The following is a 20,347-nucleotide window of genomic DNA, read 5'->3' as shown; positions in this document are numbered from 1 at the left end:
TTGTGTTTGTCAAATTGAGAACTTATTTTCCTATATCTAAACAAGGAAGTTAATCTTGAGGCAGTAAGAATGGAATTAAGAATTCTGGTCAGGGAAAGTCACATTGGCCTTTTATGGATCAATTTTAACAGTCTGCGTTCTCCTTTTCTTCTTGGCAACCCAGAATCTTTCTACCAACTCTTTTAGCACACTTCTTCCACCTATTATCATTTCAGATCCTCTTTTGCCCCAACTTTGCCCCATGTGGCTACGGATTGGATTTGATCTCACCAGTCTCCTCCTCCTTGCTCGTCTCAAAGGAAAACCTGCCTGTTATCTCCCCGCCTTTTTGTTCTTATAGAAAAACTGAGAATGACAAAAACATACCATGGAAAATTTATTATGAAATCTGAAATGTGACATGTTACAAAGTTCATAAGCTCCTTGTTCCATGATATATTGTTATATCCATTCTTAGGATATTCCGTTGTGATACTATTTTCTGCTTTTTATTTTGAAGTTGGTACTTATCCAGGCCCTGTTACATTTTACCATTATCCAGTGAAAATCTATGGATCCTACCTTTATGTGTGCTCCTTCTGCCTACAGTGGAAGATGAAGATTATTCAGATCACAAATAAAAAGTATGTATCTTTGAGCCAAAAAAAAAAGCCAACTTAGAAGTGTTTAATAAGTCCAATATCTGAATTTCCTCAGGGACAGTTTCTGTTATTTGCTTTTCTTCCTGTGTATGGTTCATATTTTCTTGTTTCTTTGCCTATCTATCTTAAAATTTTTTGTTGAAAATTACATTTGGACATTTTAAATGATAAATGATCTTTGAAATAATGTGGACATTCTATTAGCATAAAAATGTCAAAATAGTGGAAACTTAAAATAATTTGGCAACTATGAAAAGCACATTTTGCCCTCTCTCCAGGGTTTGTTGGAATACTTGTAGTTGGTTCTTCATTTAATTACTTTTGTGAATTAATTCTGCAAACTCTATTTGATGTGTGTGACTACCTCAGTAGATCATTCAGTCACTAGTTGGTTAGCTTAGTTGTTGCTAATGACTGGACAAAGATTTCTTTACATGCCTGGAACCAGTAAATCTCCTAGTCTTTGCCAGAGAATTCTCTGTGTGTGTGTTGGGGCATGCCTTCAACACTCAGCTGGGTAGTTGGCAACTCTGCCTTGTCCTTATGTCCTGCTTGTGCAGAGCGTCAAAGCTTAGGGCCTTTTCAGGTCTTTATTGAGCATGCACACAGCCTTAAGCATGTATATGATCTTCTAGATTCCCAGTAATATGTCAGAACTTTTCAAAGTCCCTATGGGTATTTCATTCTCAGCTTTTTGTTTTAAGATTTTAGTCTTTTGCTCCAACTGTTATTCACTGCTTCAAGTAGATGTGGTATAAAACACTTTCTTGTAATTTTTTTCAATGAATATCTCCCTGGGGACAAGTCGTTTTGCATTGTGCAAGCTCTGAGTCAGGTCACATTGCAAATAGGGTCTTCCTGGAAACAAGATCAGTCAAGTAGTAATTTGGGGGGAAATGAAGCTTTGAATGAGCTACAACTCTTGCTGCTTTTTAAGGTAGCTTCTAGAGTGCACTGGGAATGTGAGCTGTCATTTCTTCGAGACTACTGTGGATCCGGAGAGCAAGGGATGGGTCTAGGGCAAGTTAAAATGTTAGAAAACTCATCATTCTTACTGAGATTAAGCTTTTTAAAAATAAATGCGACTTGGATGCAAGCTTTTATTAATTTTAGAGTTCTGATAAAGGTGATTCTGACTATATTTTCCAGTTTTCTTAGTGCTTTTGTTGAAGAGAGAATTTTTAGAGATCTTTACTCTGCTGTTTTCTGTGATGTCGCCTCCACTTGGGCTTTGGCATTCCATACTGACAGACCTCCATGTTTGACTCTCCCTATCTCCACCCCAACCCCGCTCAGACTCTGACTCTCCATGCTAGGCTTACCCTCTGTGTGAATGCCTTCTTCACCTTACTTGAAGTCTTAACTGTTCATGATGTTCAGCCTCCCCTTTAATCATCAAGCCTATCATGTAGAAATCTTCCTTACTCTCCTAGACTCCAGTATCACACTGTGGTTCTTCACTACCTGTGGATGTTCTTCTCACCCCCAATCAGGTTCTGATTCTCTAGGTTGAGCTGTCTTCCTATGAGCATACCCACCGTATCCCAGTTGGCCTCTTAAACCTCTTGTGGGTTACCATAATATGTCAGTGTTTATCTCTTCCTGTTCTGACTGATACCCTACACAGAACTGCATCTTTGTGGGATTGTCCTTTTCATCCTACTCAGGCCCTGAGTAGGATATGTTAATCAAATAAAAATCTCTTAAGTTTGAATAGTATAATCATGATATCACTCAGTGAAATCCTTGATATCTTATTATTGTAGTGGTAGCTTCTGATGGGTATGGGAATGGGAATAACATAATTCTATACTATGCCTTCTATATTTTCATTTTAGTTTTGTTTTACTGAGATATCATATTTTGAAGCTGATCGTTTATATTTCTTAAAGAAGAAATTTATTCTAAAAAATTATATCTAGATATATTAATTTGTTGTTTTATTCATGTAGTAACCATTTCTTAGACATCTAGTATTGGCCAGGTTCTAGGCTCTGAATATACAGCTGCAAACCAAATAGTCAGAAGCCCCTGCTTTCACAGATTTCACTTTCATAGAGGAGAGGGAGATGATAGACAAAATAAATAAGTAAATATATTTTATCAGGTAGTAAATGTTGTGAAGAAAAATGAAGCAGGGTAAAAATAATAGGAAAGAGACATTTCTATTTTATATGTAGATCAAGAATGAGATATTTGAGCAGGGAACAAACAATGATATTTGAGAGAAAGGGCTATATATATGCAGATGGAATCGCTAGAACAGAGACCTAATGTGTGAGAATGTAGGTCTGCATTCAGAGAAAAGCAAAATTAATGTGAATGGAATGCAAGTACCTAGCAGGGAGAGTTGGAGAAAAGCTAGAGGAGTAGGGGCTAGATCATGTGGAGTCTTAGAGGTTGGAGTAAGGACTTGCCTTTTATTTTGAAAGATGGGATGGCATCAGACTTTTTAAGCAAGGGAGTGACTTCATCATACTTACAAGTTAAATAGAAAGAGCGATGTTAGCAAAATGTCAGAATAGTAGTTTTCAGCATTTGTTTCTTCACAGAAACATTTGGGATAACCATTCATAGACAAAAATACCTTCACAAGAGCTAAGGATTCCAAATGATAGATTGTAGCACCCGGGTGTAGCATAGATACAAAAATGATGCATTGAAGATGTTAGGAAGGACAGTTTCACATTAATTGTTTCATCCCTTCCCAAGCCTGTGCAGCACAGTATGGAGAAAGATACCCTCCAAGTGCAGGAAGGAGAGTCAAGTGAGCACCCAACTTTACTGTGAACCCCAGCACTAGAACCACCTCAATGAAACCCAGTGCCAGGCTGGCACCGTGGACCCAGGGCACCAGGCCAGATCCCACAGAACCAGTCTCCAGACCCACCCTTGCGAACCTGGTAACTGAGGCTAGCCTACTGGAGAAGGCAAGCAGCAAGCCTGCTCATGGACAATGCTAGCCATACTGTCCACAATCTCTGGACAGGCTGACTGGTAAAGGGCTTCCTATGTTTAAGCTCCTCTTTAAAGTCTGGAGAGGTGCCTACTTCTTCAAATATGTAGAAACCCGTGCAAGTCCATAAGGATCTCAAATGATCAGGGAAGCGTGACACCATCAAAGGAACAAAATAAAGCTTTAGCTATGATAATTTGTTGATAGATATATAATATAAAAAGATATAAATTGTGTCCTCAATAATGTAAACTTGGAGAGGGTGTGGAGAAGTTAGAGTTTTTGTATGTGATTGAAATTAAATTTTTATCAGCCTAACAACAGACTATTATAACTATAAGACGTCTTATATACATCGTGTGGAGAGAAACCCCTGTAGTAAATACACAAAAGATAAAGAAAAAGCATATAACTACCAAAAAAAAAAAAAAAAAAAAAAAAATCAAATCACAAAGGAAGACATTAAGAGGATGAAAAAATAGAGGAACTACAAAATAGTCAGAAAACAACAAAATGACATTGTTAAGTCTTTATCCACAATTACTTTAAATGTAAATGGATTAAGTTCTCTGATCAAGAGACAGTTTTTTTAAAAGTTTTTTTTTTTCTTTAAAGATCCTACAGTATTATAGAAATAGAAAAAGCAATCCTAAAATTTGTATGTAACCACGAAAGACTCCAAGCAGCCATAGCAAGAACAATTTTGGAAGCATCGTACTACCCGATGCCTCCAGAATTGTTCAAAGTATACTACAAACCTAGCAATCCAAATGGTGTGGTACTGGCATAAAACCAGAGGTAAAGACTGGTAGAACAGAACAGAAAGCTTGTACCATGTGTATCGTCAGTCGATCTTTAACAAAGATGTCAAGAACACACAATGGGGAAGGGATAGTTTCTTCAATAAATGGTGTTGGAAAAACAATATCCATATGCAGAAGCATGAGCATAAAAATTTCATTCCTGTACTATATATAAAAACTCACATGAAAATCATTACACCATATGCAAAAATCAACTGAAAATAGATTAAAGACTTAAAGAGCTAAAACTGTAAAATTACTAGAAGAAAACAAAGGGAAAAGTTTATTGACATTGGTCAGGGCAGTGATTTTTTCGATGTGGCCCCAAAAGCATGAGGAATAAAAGCGAAAATAGAGAAATGGTATTGCATCAACTGAATAAGCTTTGGCACAGCAAAGGAAACGATCAATAGAGTGAACAATAATTGACAGAATAGGAGAAAATATTTGCAAACCATACATTTGATAAAGATTTAATATCCAAAATATATTTAAGAACTCAATGATTACAAGAACAACCCAATTTTTTAAGATGGACAAAGGACTTGCGTGGATAGTCTTCAAAAGACCACATACAATGTACATCAGGTATGTGAAAAAAATGCCTAACATCATTAATCATCAGGGAAATGCAAATAAAAACCACAATGAGATGTCACCTCACACCTGTTAGATGTTACCTCATACCTATTATCCAAAAGACGATAGTAAGACTGTAAGTGTTGGTAAGGATAAGAGAGAATAGAACTCTTTTACATCATCATAACTTGGTACATCCACATACTGAAAAATAGTATGGAGTTTCATCAAAAAACTAAAAAGATGACTTTCATATGATCCATCAATCTCATTTCTTTGACTTCTTGGTATATATCTAGAGGAAGTGAAATTATTATGTTGTGAGATATCTACATTCCCATGTTCATTGAAGCATTGTTTATAATAACCAAGATATGAAATCAACCTATGTCTTCATTGATGGAGGAATACAAAGAGAAAATGTGACATTCAGCCTTCAAATCTAGGAAATCCTGATATTGGTGACAATGTGGATGAGCCTGAAGGCTGATATGCTAAGTGAAATAAGCCAGACACAGAAAGACAAATACTGTTTGATGTCACTTACATGTGGAATTTTAAAATGTGGAACTCATGGAAGCAGAGAGCAGAATAGTGGTTTCTGGGGATTGGAGATAATGGGGGAAATGTTGGTCAAAGGGTACAAAGTTTCCATTTTTTAGGATGGATAAGTTCTGGAGATCTGATGTACAGCATGATTATAGTTAATGCTGTGTCTTTTAGTGGAAATTTGCTAAGAAAGTGTATCAGTGTTCTCACACAAATAATTCTGTGTGTTAGTGGATATGTTAATTCAGTTGTGGTATTCATTTCACATTATGTATGTGTATCAGAACATCACATTGTACACCTTAATATATTCACTTTTTATTTGTCAATTATGATTCATTAAAGTTAACATGGCACCTAACTTTGGGAAAATACAAATACTTGTTCTTGAGTCTTGCAAATGATTTTAGTAACTTTTTTTGTATATTTATGAATGAGAGAATTTATAGTCACTCAAGTAATTTGATGTGTTGTAAGTGGAAATAACATCATTTGGAGGAGGTAGGATGAGATAGCAGAGCACTGTGAAGTTAGAACAATTTGGTTCATTCCTGCCTCTGCCACTAATTGACCCCATAACTGAGCACAGATCAGTTCATCTGTAGAATAGTTGATTGTACTAGATACCAAAGGTCTTTTTATTTTTTAAATTCTATGCATGACGTTGCTTCTGATTTTATTGTGGGAAATTTTTCTCTTCTGATAATCAGTAGTGAAAAAATAGCTCACCTAGGAAAACTGAATTTATAGAAATATCTAAGATCTTATGCAGATAGAATTGGGATTTGAACTGAGACATAAAATACCAAAACCAGTAGAATGGAAAGGAACAGATCATCTTATATTTTGTAGCAAGTCATTCAGAAAGGTTTCAGTCCTCTAATTGCTGATGTCAGACTGTTTTAATTCTAATTTCACTTTATAGTGATGAGATTTTAGGTAAAAGTGTTAACCCAAGTCTGTTACCTAATTAGAGATTTAGAACTTTTAAAAGTTGTCTTCCTCCCTCCCCGATATTTTACATTTTCTGTTCAGACTTTTATAGGAATTATTTTGCAAAAAGAGAGGATTTCTGATACATAGGTATTCATAATATCTTTTTTCTTTTTCTTTCTTCTTCTGTTTTTTTAGATGGAGCCTTGCTCTGTCACTCAGGCTGGAGTGCGGTGGCATGATCTGATCTTGGCCCACTGCAACCTCTACCTCCTGGGTTCAAGCGATCCTCCTACCTCAGCCTCCCGAGTAACTAGGATTATAGCCATGCCTGGCTAATTTTTCTGTATTTTTAGTAGAGATGGGATTTCACCACGTTGGCCAGGCTGGTCTTGAACTCCTGACCTCAAGTGATCCGCCTGCCTCAGGCTCTTAAATTACTGGGATTACAGGTGTGAGCCACCACACCTGGCCTAATAATGTTTTTTCAATTGATTAAAACTTATAGGCATAGGGCTGTTTTTATTCTTGAGTTAGGAGAGGCTTAAGAGGTCCTCTGTAGATTGTTACAGACAATGAGACTACTAGTTTCTCTTAAATATTGCCCTCTTTCATACTAGTTTGTAAACCTTAATTTTTTGCCTTTACATTTTGGTTTTTCAACTTTTAATAAAGCAGTGTTTTAAGTGATTTTTTCCAGTTACATTTTTAAAATACAGACTTCACTTTTAGATAAATTTTAGGTTCATAGCAAAATTGAGTTGAAAGTAGAGTTCCCATATATTCCCTTTTCCACCCTGCAAGCGAAGTCTTCCCTGTCACCACCATCTTGCATCAGAGTAAGCACATTGATTATTATTGATGAACTTGCATTAACGTATTATCGCCGAAAGCGCATAGTTTACATTACGGTTTTTATTGTTGTAGGTTCAATGGATTTTGACAAATGTGTAATGACATGCAGCTATCCCTATAGTATCATAGGGAATTGCTTTACTGCCTTGAGAATTCCTGTGTTCCACCTATTCATCCTTACTTCCCCAACCCCTAGCAATCACTGATTTTTTTTTTTTTTTAAAGTTTAAGTTCCAGGATACATGTGCAGAATGTGCAGATTTGTTACATGGGTATACATGTGCCATCATGGTTTACTGCACCGATGAACCCATCATCTAGGTTTCGAGCCCTGGATGCATTAGGTGTTTGTCTTAATGCCCTCCCTCCCCTTGCCCCCGACCCCGCAGCAGGCCCTGGTGTGTGTTGTTCCCCTCCCTGTGTTGTGTCCATGTGTTCTCATTGTTCAATTCCCACTTATGAGTGACAACATGCAATGTTTGGTTTTCTGTGCCTGTGTTAGTTTGTTGAAGATGATGGCTTCCAGCTTCATCCATGTTCCTGCAAAGGACGTGAGCTCATTCTATTTTGTGGCTGCATAGTATTCCATGGTATATATGTACCACATTTGTTTATCCAGTCTGTCATTGATAGGCATTTGGGTTGGTTTCAAGTCTTTGCTGTTGTAAATAGTGCTGCAATAAACATATGTGTGCGTGTGTCTTTATAATAGAATGATTTATTATACTCTTTTGGCTATATACCCAGTAATGGGATTGCTGGGTCAGATGGTATTTCCTGAGATCCTTGAGGAATTACCACACTGTCTTCCACAATGGGTGAACTAAATTATATTCCCACCAACAGTTTAAATGTGTTCCTATTTCTTCACCGCCTTGCCAGCATCTATTTTTTCCTGACTTTTTAATAATCGCCATTCTGATTGGTGTGAGATGGTGTCTCATTGTAGTTTTGATTTGCGTTTCTCTAATGATCAGAATCACTGATCTTTTTATTTTCTCCGTTTTATCTTTGCCAGAAAGTCTCATAGTTGGAATCATACAGTATGTAGCCTCTGCAGATTGGCTTCTTTCATTTAGAAATGTGCATTTAAAATTCTTTTAAAATGCATTTAAAATGTGTCTTTTTGTGGCTTGATAGCTCATTTCATTTTAGCGCTCATTAATATTGTATTTTTTATGATGTACCACAGTTTATTCATTCACCCATTGAAAGACATCTTGGTTGCCTCTAAGTTTGGGCAATTATAAAGCTGCCGTAAACATCTGTGTACAAGTTTTTCTGTGAACATAGTTTTCATCTCATTGGGTAACACCAAGGAGCACAGTTGATGGATTGTATAACTTGTATATAGTTACAGTAAATCTTTGATATATGTGTATATACACACATACACATATGTGTATATATATATTTTGATATGTTTGATGTGTATATATATATTTAAACCTACCATCTTATGCCACATATTTGATGGATTGGGGGGAATAGAAAAGGAAATATACTTTAAAAATGGATATCCGGTGATACCTCTTCTATAATATAAAAGGAGAAACTCATTTTAATTATATATAATTATTACTTTTAATGTATTTAACCTAAGTGAAGTCATCTGTCTTCGATCATTTTATTTTCTAATTTGGCTTGTCTATAAGCACTAATTTAGTTTTCGTTGTCCAACAATTTGTTGAAAATTATACTTGTATTCTAAATAATTTGTCTTCAGAAAAGCTGTTGTTTGCTTCTTTTAAAGGAAAATGTCCATTGTTTTATGTATAATTTGTTAATGTTTATATTCCAATTTAGTGTCACAGTATATACTATTAAGTTAAAATATTTACTTACATTAATATTAAATATTACAAATTCAATTTCTTTTTTACTAAATGATATTGTCCTAGAATAGAAATTGAAATATTTGAATTAATTGCATGTTTTATTTTCTGATACTACATTTTTTAACATGAGAGAGGCAGCATGGTTAGGGTGGCAGGGGTATATTGACTATGGAATCAGAAGACTTGGTTATCTAGAATCATCTCATTCACTACCTAATTATATGATAAATGTTTATATTAGCATCAAAATAAAGGGGTAGTATCAGCTAGTTTCTTTGCAGCAGATTCTCAAATCACTTTGAAATTAAAAGTGCCTTTGAATTTAAAGTTTAAATATCTTGTTATTTTAATATAGGTACTAATCAACTACTATAAAACAGGCACTGATACAGATGTTAACAATGTATCTGTGAACAAGACAGACAAGGTCTCTTATCTTAGGGAAGGAAGTCTTACAGAGCTTACATTCTTGCAGGGAAATGGGATGTATCATAAGCAAATAAACATAAAAGAGTAAAGTAATTTCATATACTAATAAATGTTTTGAAGAAAATAAAACAGGGTAGATGGTCAGAGAAGGCTTTATTTAAGGGCTGAAGCTTGAGGTGAGTCCTAAATATTAGTAAGAGTCAGCCGTGTGAAAATAGGGGAAGAACATTCCAGGCAGAGGCAACAGGGACAAGTACTTGAGGTGGGAAAGAAATTGGTGTTTTCAAGGAACAGAAAGAGCAGTGTGACTGGGGAATAGTAAGCCAATGAGAGATTGATAAGAGATAAGTTTGAAGAGACAGGCAGGGAAACCTTTTCCTAAAATATGTTCATTTTGAGATTTAATGGAACAACTCTAAGATGTCTTTTCTTCTAATTAATGTTTGAAAAATTAGCCATTTCTGGTCCTCTGTAACATTTTGTGCTGCTTACAGTGGAAAGCCATTAGAGAATTTGAGCAGGAGAGTAATGTGAACTATCTGGATAAAAAGTGCTTTGTTCACTTTTTGGAGGATGGATTTAAAGTATGTGGGAATCAGCAGGCCAAGGTAGGAGACAAGGTAGTTCAAGAGAGAGATGATGAGAGCCTGGAGTACAGTGAAGGCAATGAATGTGGAGAGTAGACGATTTGTGATTCATTTTTACTAGACTCCACCATGCTTGCCAAAGGTTTGGATATGGGAAATGAAGGAGGAATAGGAATAACTCTTAAGTTTCTTAAGTTTCTTGCTTAATCGAATGTTGTCTTTTACTGAAATGGAGCAGTTTGGGATAAAGATCTGATTGGGAAGGAAATCAAGTCTGATGCAAATAAGGTAGGAGGTTTTTAGAGAGATTGGGGGAAAATCTATTGATTATCTCAGTTCAGTTTAAAAGACATTTATTGAGGTCTCTGTATGCAGAGTTTTGTGTAAACTCATTAACTGCTGACTTAATAAATTATTACTTGCGATATCATGTGTGGGACATCTGTTAATCTGTAGTGTGAAAGGGAATTCAGGGGGAAAACAGAATCTTTTAACCAAGAAATACATAATGTGACTTTATGTCATTGCTCTGTTTTCTGTAATTTTTGTTTCAACCAAAATATTATAATTTCTTCTTTACTAAAGCACATTGTTCTAGAGTAGAAATGGAAATATGAGACTTAATTACATGTTTTATTTTCTGATATTACAATGTTCATTCAATACTGAACAAAGTTCCTGTTCTCATTGAAGAGTTAGGGGGAAGGAAGGGTATAAAGGCATAAGGAACAGTTAAGCAAATAAAATAATTTCAGATAATTTAAAGGTCATTGTCATCAAAATTGGAAGATATGACAGAGTTGTAAATGATGGAAACCTTATTAAATATATGCTTTTTAAGTACATGGATCACGCAACCCAAATACATGGCTATGTATGGGTAGCACATGCACTGACACATGTAGAGAATTAAAGTGTAGGCTTTGCAGAGTCACCTGTAATAGCTTCCTCTGCTATCTGCATGTGCCTAACTGCCTGAAATGACTCCTGTGCATCCAACAGGTTTTTTACATTTCATGTTTTTGTTTTTTTGTTTTTTGAAATGGAGTTTCACTCTTGTCACGCAGGCTGGAGTACAGTGGCGCTCATTGCACACCACCTGGAGTGCCTGGAGTCTCGGCTCACTGCAGCCTCTGCATCCAGGGTTCAAGTGATTCTCCAGCTCCGTCTCCCGAGTAGCTGGGATCACAGGTGCGCGCCAGCACACCTGGCTAATTTTTTTTTGTATTATTGGTAGAGACTGGGTGTCACCATGTTGGCCAGGCAGGTCTCAAACTCCTGACAACATTTTATACCTTAAGACCACTCTGCTTCTTTGGATATAACTGCTTGCAATTCTGCTTCTTTGCCTAATGTCCTGTGATACTTTGCTGCTTTTAAAAAACCTTTGTTTTCACAGCAGCACTCCTTGTCCTAAAATATGTTGAAATTGTGGAATAAAAGTTTAAGACTTTTCCAGTTTGAAAACTCTTCTTACATGTTAAAAAATGATAGTCTTGTATAACATGAATGTTTTAAATCTTACATTTATATTAATCTGCTTGGGTTTAGATTGTCTGCTTCTGTTACCTTATATAATCATTATGTATTTCATGTTTATGAGAAATAAAAGAAAAAATAAATGATTGGGCCGTGGGCAAAATCCTTTTTTTAAATAACAAAGTATGGCTCAAGCCTGTAATCCCAGCCCTTTGGGAGGCTGAGATGGGCGGATCACAAGGTCGGGAGATCGAGACCATCCTGGCTAACACGGTGAAACCCCTTCTCTACTAAAAAATACAAAAAACTAGCCGGGCGTGGTGGCAGGCGCCTGTAGTCCCAGCTACTCGGGAGGCTGAGGCAGGAGAATGGCGTAAACCCGGGAGGCGGAGCTTGCAGTGAGCTGAGATCTGGCCACTGCACTCCAGCCTGGGCGACAGAGCGAGACTGTCTCAAAAAAAAAACACAAAAAACCCACAAAGTATTCCTTTTAATGTGTATATATTGCCAGTGCAATATCTTATAAGTAGCTGCTTCTTGTAAGAAAGTTAGATATATTTGTAGCCTCTTTAATTGAAAGAAAAATTTTAGTTGACCTGCAGAATTAGACATCAGGGTACCTTTTCTGGTGAACGTGGAACTTTGTTCGGAGATTAAGAAAACAAGCTCTTTATTGGGCATTTGTCCTAAGGCAACATTAACTTAATAGATATTTTCTTTCTATAATTTGCTGATCTTTGTATTTAAGTTTGGAAATAGCAATATTCATAAATGGGTACCTTTGGTTGTAGTATTGTTTCATGCTTTCATGCCATTCAAATGGTTCATCAGATAAGATATGTTATTGTAGTCAGCAAGATTGGTTAGAATAGTACCCTGAATATCAATAGTTCTGTATTCTAGTTTCAGCAACTCAGTGCCTCCAATATGCGCTTGAGTAAATCAGCGCATTTCTTTACATCTCAAATTCTTAGGACTGTTGTGATTGAAAGCTTATTGCTTTGTTTTGTCATAATTTACTATCTTTTTAGCTTTTTAATGCTCGTCTGCTATACCGACTCTTTGACTTAATTGAACATAGTTTTTTACCTGGTGTGTATAATGCCGTGTTTATATGTTTGTGGATAAATGTAAATTCTTCTGCAGGAAGAACATCAGATTCTTAATCGGTAAGACACCCCCTCACCCCACCCCCACAATTTCCAAGTCACTCTTCCAGTTCCTTGATCTCTCCCTTTTCCTCTAATTATCTAAGAAACGAATAGCTTATTAGGTTCACTTTTTTCTCCTTGCCAGCCCAAACTGTACTGTCTGGTGCCTTATTGTTCTGCCACACTTGCTCTGTGAATCCCCTCAACTTTAAATTAATTTAGGAATGCAATTTAGATTGCCAAATACAGTTTTGAAGATTGATGCCACTACAAATTAATGATATCAAAATTTATCAGACTCAGCAATTTTATTTATCTCAGGTCTATGTCCTCATCCATTCCTTTTTACTTCTTTCATCAACCCCATAGCAAACTCTGCCTTTCTTGCTCTCAGCAGATTAATTTGCTTCTGTTTCACCAAACGAATATGATTCTGTATGTAACTGGAGATGATAATCCCACTTAACTCTCTTATTCCTCTTCCCTTCAAACAAAACGTGTTTGTAGCTGAATCCATTCTAATTTTTTTTTTTCCTTGAATAACCTCGGAGACTTTATTTATATTGGTGGCTTTCTGAACTCCTATCTTTTTTTTTGTTTGTTTTTATTATACTTTAAGTTCTAGGGTACATGTGCATAACGTGCAGGTTTGTTACATATGTATACTTGTGCCATGTTGGTGTGCTGCACCCATCAACTCGTCAGCACCCATCAACTCATCAGCACCCATCAACTCGTCATTTACATCAGGTATAACTCCCAATGCAATCCCTCCCCTTCCCCCCTCCCCGTGATAGGCCCTGGTGTGTGATGTTTCCCTTCCCGAGTTCAAGTGATCTCATTGTTCAGTTCCCACCTATCGCGTGAAGAACATGGGTGGTGTTTGGTTTTCCGCGTTCTTGCAATAGTTGTGCCTGAGAATGATGGTTTCCAGCTGCCATCCATGTCCTACAAAGGACTCAAACTCATCCTTTTTTATGGCTGCATAGTGTTCCATCGGTGGTAATATGGTTGCCACATTTTCTTAATCCAGGTCTGTCACCTGATGGACATTTGGTTGATTCCAGTCTTTGCTATTGTGGAATAGTGCTCGCAATAAACATATGTTGCCATGGGTGGTCTTTATAACAGCATAATTGTAATCCCTTACTGGGTATATACGCGAGGTAACTCGGGATGCCTCGGGTCATATGGTACCTTCTAAGGTTCCTAGGTCCTTGAGGAATCCGCCATAACTGTTTTTCCAATAATGCGTTGACACTAGTTTACAATCCCACCAACAGTGTAAACAGTGTTTCTATGTCCTCCACATCCTGCTCCCAGCACCTGTTGTTTCCTGACTTTCTTAATCCGATTGGGCTATTCTAAACGTGGTGTGAGATTGCGTATCCTCATCTGTGGTTTTGATTTGCATTTCTCTGATGGCCAGTTGGATGATAAGCATTTTTTCATCCGTGTTCTGTGGCTGTATAGGAATGTCCTTTCTTTTGAGTAAATGGTTCTGTTCATCATCATTTTTGGCGCACCTTTTTGATGGGGTTGTTTGTTTTTTCTTGTAAATTATGTTGTCTAGGTTCTGGATATTAGCCCTTTGTCAGAGAGTAAAGATTGCAAAAATTCTCGTTCCCAATTCTGTAGGTTGCCTGTTACATCCTGATGGTAGTTTCTTTTTGCTGTGCAGAAGCTCCTTTTAGGTCTTAATGTGATCCCATTTGCTCCAATTTTGGCTTTTGTTTGACCGTTGCATTTTGGTGTTTTAGACATGAAGTCCTTGCCCATGCCTATGTCCTGAATGGTCATTCTCATTTTTTAATTGAAAGGAAAAAAGATCCTTCTTCTCTAAGGCTAAGTTTTCTCCCAGTATGCTGCGTATTTTTGACTACTCCTTCCTTCTAAAATTTAAATAGATGAACTGGCTGCTGCTTTGACAATACCCTTTCCTAGTTTATGTGTACCTCTGTTTCTCTTTGAGGGCTTTGTCATCCATCCATTTCTCTTTTTTTTTTTTTATTTTTTGAGATGGAGTCTCGCTCTGTTGCCAGGCTGGAGTGCAGTGCCGTGATCTCGGCTCACTGCAACCTCTGCCTTCTGGTTCAAGCAATTCTTCTGCCTCAGCCTCCTGAGTAGCTGGGACTACAGGTGTGCACCACCATGTCCAGCTAATTTTTGTATTTTTAGTAGAGACAGGTTTCACCATATTGGCCAGGATGGTCTCCATCTCCTGACCTCGTGATCCGTCTGCCTCGGCCTCCCAAGGTGCTGGGATTGCAGGCATGAGCCACTGCACTTGGCCCATCCATCCATTTCTAAATATTTATCTTCCCCAGAGTACCAGTACCATCTTCTACATGCATTTTGTGGATATTCTCATTTCAAACCTTTGCTGTTGACACCAAAGCTGTATCTTTATTTCTAGCCCAGACCTTCCTCCTTTATTCTAAAATCACATTTTCAAGTGTGGACTAGACTAGAATCTCAGTATAAATTTGTTCAAAATTTTACTAATTTTCTTTTTTTCTATGTTCCCTGTCTTGAATAATCATGCTGCATCCACCTGATTTAAGCTGTCAACTCAAACATTACCCTGAATCCCTTCCTCCTCTCTACTCCTGTTCATCCCCAGCTGCTTTCTGTCTCTAGAATTTTTCCTGTTTTCCTAGTACCTTTGTAGTTTAAACCAATTGTTCTCAAGTACATCAGACCTAATATCCCATTTATGCAACATTCTGTAACAGTTCCTTACTATTCTAAAATGATAGTAACCTACATTATTTTTAAAAATCTATGTAATTTCTTAAAGGAGATATATAAGAAAAATATTGTACATTTTGTATGTTATGTAAATGCTTAGGCACAATGATATTAGAAAACAATGAAGAATTTATTATACATTTTATGTTTCAGTACTTAAGTGTTCAGGCACGATACCAGAAAGCAATGAAGAGCAAATGGTTGTACATATGTCCTCATGAATGTGATTGTTAGAAGTGCAAACTGATACGGATGTGTTATATTTGTGACTCGGATACCAAGATCAGTATGAGTATCAGTGATCATCAGAAATAACAAATAACTCTTAAAAGAATAGTGCAAAAGTACTGCAGTTTTTGTGTAAAATGGAATTAGATTCAAGGTGCTCAAAATTATAAACAGGTATTTCACCTAGTTACATAGATTGAATATTTGTAGGTATTTGAAGGTTGTACAGTATGCAAGGATACTTCTTATCTCCAGACCTGGCCCATTAAATGCCAGTAGCATTTCTCTAAACATTGAGACAACCTAAAGTGAACCTACAAAATTCCAAAATACTGTAGCTAAAAATAGTTAGATTGTACCTTTATCATGTTTGGCGTGGACTGTTGCAGTGACTTTCAAATTTGCCTCTACATACAATCACCTGGAAAACTCTTTAAACATACAACTCACTGTTCCCTACCACAGATATTTATTTTGTTAGCATTCTTGGATTAGAGGCTAGGATTTCTAAGCTCCCCAGATGATTCTTGCTGAAAATGTCTGGCACTGATTGAACACGAAATTATTAGCTTTTTAAATTTTCTGCCTTCCTTCTGAAGTCCTGACTGTTTACAATCGTTCTTAACAGTGTCAGGTAAATTTTGTTAAAATATGACTGTAATCATAGCCTCTTCTCCTTCAGGAGTCCTTTACTGGCTTTTTATATTTACTCTTGGCAGCCCCTGAGAGTATACTGCTGGAACATTAGAGTTGAAAGAATCATGATGTCTGCATGATAAAGTCCAAATTACTAAATTTGAATAACCAGCCTTTCCAAATTTGGCAGCCTACATTTTTTACTACTTGTGTCCAATTTGCATGAAAATATAGTTCCTGAAAGGAGTGATTTAAAACCTGACATTGACTTATGACAGGGCTTGGCAAACTATGGCCTGATGGCCAAAGCCAGTTTGAGGTCTGTTTTTGGTAAAGTTTTATTGAAACACAGCCACTCTTACTCATTTGCATATTGTCTACTTTTATGCTAAAATGACAGAATTGAGTACCTGCAGCAGAAAGCAATCTGTCTTGCAAAGCCTTGAGTGTTTAATATCTGACACTTTACAGAAAAAGTTTGCTCACCCTTGACTTAGAAGCTGTTAGAAGCCTAAATGAATTGTAATCAACACCCTCATATAATCATGATTTGGATGTTTATCTCTGAAATCCAACATGGGATGGGGGAAGAATATATCTGGGCTTTCGAGTTCTGACCAGGCTGACCTGGTTTTGAATTTTTCGTTAGTCACTTAGTAGGTATCTGACTTTGGTGCCTCAGTTTTCTCATTTGTAAACTGGGACTAGAGGAACTCTTAGGAATTTGAAATTCAGAGTTTTCATAATTTGGAATATAGTTATGTACCAGAGAAAAATGGTATCAACTCAGAGCTCCACCAAGTTTGTAGTTTTTGTTTTGTTTTTGGGGAATCTCTCTCTGTTGCCCAGGCTAGAGTGCAGTGGCACAATCTCAGCTCACTGCAACCACTGCCTCTTGGGTTCAAGCGATTCTCTCTGCCTCAGTCTCCCGATTAGCTGGGATTACAGGCGCCCGCCACCACGCCTGGCTAATTTTTGTATTTTTTAGTAGAGATGATGTTTCACCATGTCAGTCAGGCTGGTCTCGAACTCCTGACCTTAAGTGATCCACCTCCCTCAGCCTCCCAAAGTGCTAGGATTACAGACGTGTAATCCTAGCAAATTTGCCACACCTGCCAAATTTGTAGTTTTTTTGTTCGAGGTCACTAATGGTTAAATGTATTCAAGGGAGCTAACATATCAAGTGCTTCATATGCGGTAGTTATTAGGTGGAGGTGAATAAAAGAGTCCTCTGGGGTAGTAAAGATCCCAGTATAAAAACCTCCTTGCCAGCCTCAGCTTAATTATTGATGCAATTTTACGCTTTTATCACTAGATTTCAAGCATTTCGAGACTGGGTACTGTGTATTCTATTACCTAAGTGGGTACAAGATTCAAATTGTGTGCAAATATAGCCTTCCCCCAAAACATAGTGGAGTTGAAGTGATTAAAAAACAACTATTAAATAAATAACTTATTTCCAAGAAACATGAAAGATTACTCTCAATATGTTTTCTTATCTAAAATGTTTGACAGTGTCACCTGATTCAGGTCTGAACTAGATCCAGAACTTAATTTTTGACTGTCAGATAATTTGTTAGTTCTCTTGGCCAAAATATTTTTTACTGGATGTGAGAAATTTTAGTTAATAGCTAAGTCTGGCTGGTGGGTTAATTCCCTTAAGTAAAGCATAGTGATTTTGTCAAGGTCAAAAGCTTTATTCTCTGACTAGTTATATTTCTTATGAGCTATTATTGAACTATATAGATCTGCAAATCTCATTAGGTACAAGAGCTACAGGATGAGTTTGTGGGTCACTAGTTCAAATTCATCACCACTGCAGTAAACCCATCAGACAGTTCAAGTATCAGTCTGAATTTCAGATACAGTGGATAGTATTATAGATTATGGGAAGTCCTTTTAGATTTCAATGGGAACTTTATTAATAACTTGTATTTTCATTAATACAGTTTCTTGACCCACCCATTACCTTCAACCTTCATTATTTTTTAATTATATTTGAAAACTATAATATTAAATATATTGGTGTTCGTATTTTACATTTGGTCATATCGTGTATTTCCCAAACTTGATAAGCTTTTGCTGAGGCATTTATTTTTATAAAATACCTAGACCCCTTCTCCCTAAAATTTTGATTCAGTGGTTTGTGATGGAGCCTGGAAATTGTATTTTAAACAAATATCTCAGGTCATGTATTTTCTTTTTTTGTTTTATCATTAGAAAAGTTTACTTTTTATTTCTTTCCAAATTTTCTTACCTTTTAATAGGGATAGTCTTGTTCTATCCTCTGTACTTAATATATGTGATTTTACACCTTATATATCTCATTTGATCTTTATATAGGAGGTGTTCTTCTAAATTTAGGATATACATATCTTGCTAAATAGAAATTTGATTCCAGAAACTTGATATAGTGACATTTCTTAAATACAAATTGATAAGCAATGCCTGTAACCCTTTAGCTATGCATACTTCCCATTATTTACAGTTGTATGGTTTTAGTAAATGTACTTTCTTACTGGCTTATCAGCATTCTTTTCTGAATCAGTATCTCTATAGAGTTTTTCTTGGTCTCTCTCCATTGTAGTGCAAAATAATTCTTTTCTTTTTTTCAAAAGGGGTGAGTAGTAGTAGATAGAGCTCTCCTGGTGTGCTAGCAAATAATGATGTGTTTGTTTAATTGTAGAATCTTATATACCAGTAAAGTTCACACTGTGCAGTTTCAAATTTACAGATTATTCATCCTCTACCCCAGTTCCTGTTGTTTCTGCACTTTTGACCATTTGCTTCAGCAGAGTGACACATTCTCAGTGTCCTGTGCAAACTAAGCTCCATTCCTTATTCTAGGCAAAACTTTGTTTTTCATGACACCCATCTGTAATGCTTTGCCGCCTCTCCTTTACTTGCTTGAACACAACCCGTTAATCCAGGACTAGTTAGCCTAAGTCCTTCCTGTATGCTTTTCTCAACCGTTCTCACTGATACCAATTTTCTCAAAAGTGCTATAGTAAGTATATGCCACTCATCTGAGGATTTAATAATATATTGTCTTATCAATTACTTGTTATATGTGAGTGTTTTGGCTGTCTAAACTGCAAGCTTGTATATAGAGTGGGGTTCACATCCTGTAAAAATAAATTATTAGCAGAATCCTTAGCACTTAACATTATCACATCCTTTTGGTAGTCTGACAAAATTCTAATAACTGTTTTAACCGCTTAAGCTAGTCAGTTAAGAAGTTATTTTATCTTTAATCCCAAGTACCAAATAATTATCAGTTAGATAAATAGAGTTAACAATAGAGTCACAAAATAAGAATTACTAATTTTAAATTCCAAAATGTTTAGGGAGGACTGATTCCTTCCATAAATATTTTACTAATTGACCTTTGCCAATCTTTTCGGCCTGTCATTTTACGAGCAAACTTTTTCTGCTTTTAAGAACCCTGTGCCATTGATCTTTCTCACTTTTTCAGTCCCTAGAATATACACATCATCGGACATTGCCCTTTATCACTGGTTTTCAAAGGTGAGCCCCAGGTCTACCTCCATCAGAATCATATAGAGTGCTTATTAAAGTACGGATTCCTAATGCCCCTTTCCCTGAACTGTGCTGTTTTTCATACATATTTCACTTTGTTCATTTTTTTTCTTTTGCCAGACTGCTCTCCCTTCTATGGTCACCACCATTGAAATCCTTTCTATTATCTGAAGCTATCTGCCAATTAATTGTAGATAGAACTGTTTCAATGTAGTGGGTTAGGAACATAGGCTGTGAGCACATACTACCTAATTTGGAATATTGGCTCCGTCATGTTTCCAAGATCTCAAAGTTAGTTACTTAAAAATATTTCTGTGCTTTAATGTTTCTTTATATAAAATGGGGATAACAATATATCTCATCGGGCTCTTGTATGTGTTATGTTAATATAT

The 20,347-nt window shown here is 36.5% G+C and overlaps 1 protein-coding gene across 1 annotated transcript in view; it reads left to right on the top strand.

The window, feature by feature from the left end:
- Positions 1–499: 499 nt before the first annotated feature.
- The window catches only part of SHOC2 (SHOC2 leucine rich repeat scaffold protein), a 67,859-nt gene continuing 48,011 nt past the window's right edge, over positions 500–20,347 (top strand). Inside the window, 1 exon segment of the mRNA XM_017887130.1 lies at positions 500–623. The gene's annotated coding sequence lies outside the window, so the exon portion shown is untranslated.

The sequence above is a fragment of the Rhinopithecus bieti genome, unplaced genomic scaffold (genome assembly GCF_001698545.2).
Source record: "Rhinopithecus bieti isolate Rb0 unplaced genomic scaffold, ASM169854v2 scaffold_13348, whole genome shotgun sequence".
In the NCBI taxonomy this organism is placed as follows: domain Eukaryota; kingdom Metazoa; phylum Chordata; class Mammalia; order Primates; family Cercopithecidae; genus Rhinopithecus; species Rhinopithecus bieti.
This window is presented reverse-complemented; position numbering and strand designations above follow the sequence as displayed.